At 41.0% G+C, this 1,553-nt stretch overlaps 1 pseudogene; it reads left to right on the forward strand.

Annotated features, from left to right (window-relative positions):
- The first annotated feature begins 555 nt into the window (after positions 1-555).
- On the forward strand, positions 556-1,260 carry LOC102816445 (annotated as a pseudogene).
- The last annotated feature ends 293 nt before the right edge of the window (positions 1,261-1,553 follow it).

Below are 1,553 nucleotides of genomic sequence, written 5' to 3' on the forward strand. Positions count from 1 at the left end.
TTGAGCCAACCTGAGAAAGACCAACCCAAAAGATGCATCTTGGTGACATCCTTGACTTGAATCAAGTGAGAATTTATGAATGATTGAAGCCAGATTTTTACCCTGGTTTTTTAATGAATTGACTTGATAGATTCTTTCTCCCTCACTCCTCAGTCACAACCACTTAGAGTTGAGTCAGATTTTCTTCCTCTTGCAAACAAACAGCTGTCATCTAGCTTGTCCAGAGGAAAGAAAGGATTTTTTTTAAGGATGAGTGTTTGGGGAAATAAAAGAAAAGGGGGGTAGGTGATAGAGAAAGAACAAAAAGTACAACTATCTATGCAGAAGGAAAAAAAACACACACAAGGTTTTAAATCAATTTTATTTGGTCAAAATTATTCTATAAGCTCCTGACTCAGAGCCGCTGCCACCACCACTGCCGCCGACTGGCTCATCATGACTCCACCACAGGGGCAGGTAGAGGGACCAGGACAAAATCATCAGCACTGGCTGAAGATGCCCAGCCTACAAAGTCTGAGAAGGACATTTATCATCAGGTAAATGCAGTATTAAAAGATGCCAACGGCATCTTGGAGGACTTGCAGCCCTGTAGAGGAGCTGGCCATGAAACTCACAAGGCAATCTAGTATGCAGCAGATGAGAAGGTGCAAATGAAGGCATGGGGTGTAGTTGTTCCATTAGTAGGCAAATTAAAGGAATTTTATGAAATTTTTTTAGCAGTCAGAAGCTGCATTATCAGGTCTTCTGGGAGCCCTGATAAGCACCCCATATTTTCCCACCCAGCACCTAGAGCAAGAGCAGGCTCTTGCTAAACAGTTTGCAGAAATTCTTCACTTCACACTCCGGTTTAATGAACTCAAGATGACAAATACTGCCACAGAGAATGATTTCAATTATTACAGAAGAACATAGAGTCGTATGAGGATTAACAATGTGTGGGCAGAAGGAGAAAATGGAATAAATATTTAATTGGTGAATTGAATGTCTTTGCTTTATGCTGAAGCAACCCAGATGCTGAAAACTTTAAGTGATACCACAACAAAATTTGTATCAGAGAATAAGAATTTACTCATAGAAAATACCACCGATTGTTTAAGCACCATGGCTAGTGTGCAGAGTCATGCTGGATACCCCGGAATAGAGAAGCCAATTTACAAACGAAGAGACTGTGCTGTTCTGCTTGTGGGTAATGGTGGGTGTCGTCATATTCTACGACCAAGTGCATCTGATGGGAGCATTTGCCCAAACTTCAAAAATTGATATGAAAGGTTCTTAAGGACTAACCTCAAAATTGTTGTTGTTGTTAAGTACTGTGGAGTCAATTCCGACTCAGTGATCCTGCACAGGGTTTTTGACGCTGTAAATCTTTATAGGAACAGAAAGTCTCATCTTTCTCCCGCGGAACGACTGGTAGTTTCAAACTACCGACCTTGAGGTTAGCAGCCCGATTCGTAACCACTACACTACCAGAGCTCCTTAATATTGTCTTCTAAATGTTCTCAGAGATACAGCAAAACATTTGAATGATGAGACTACCTCCAAGCAAATTAAAT

This window comes from Chrysochloris asiatica, unplaced genomic scaffold, assembly GCF_000296735.1.
Source record: "Chrysochloris asiatica unplaced genomic scaffold, ChrAsi1.0 scaffold00293, whole genome shotgun sequence".
In the NCBI taxonomy this organism is placed as follows: domain Eukaryota; kingdom Metazoa; phylum Chordata; class Mammalia; order Afrosoricida; family Chrysochloridae; genus Chrysochloris; species Chrysochloris asiatica.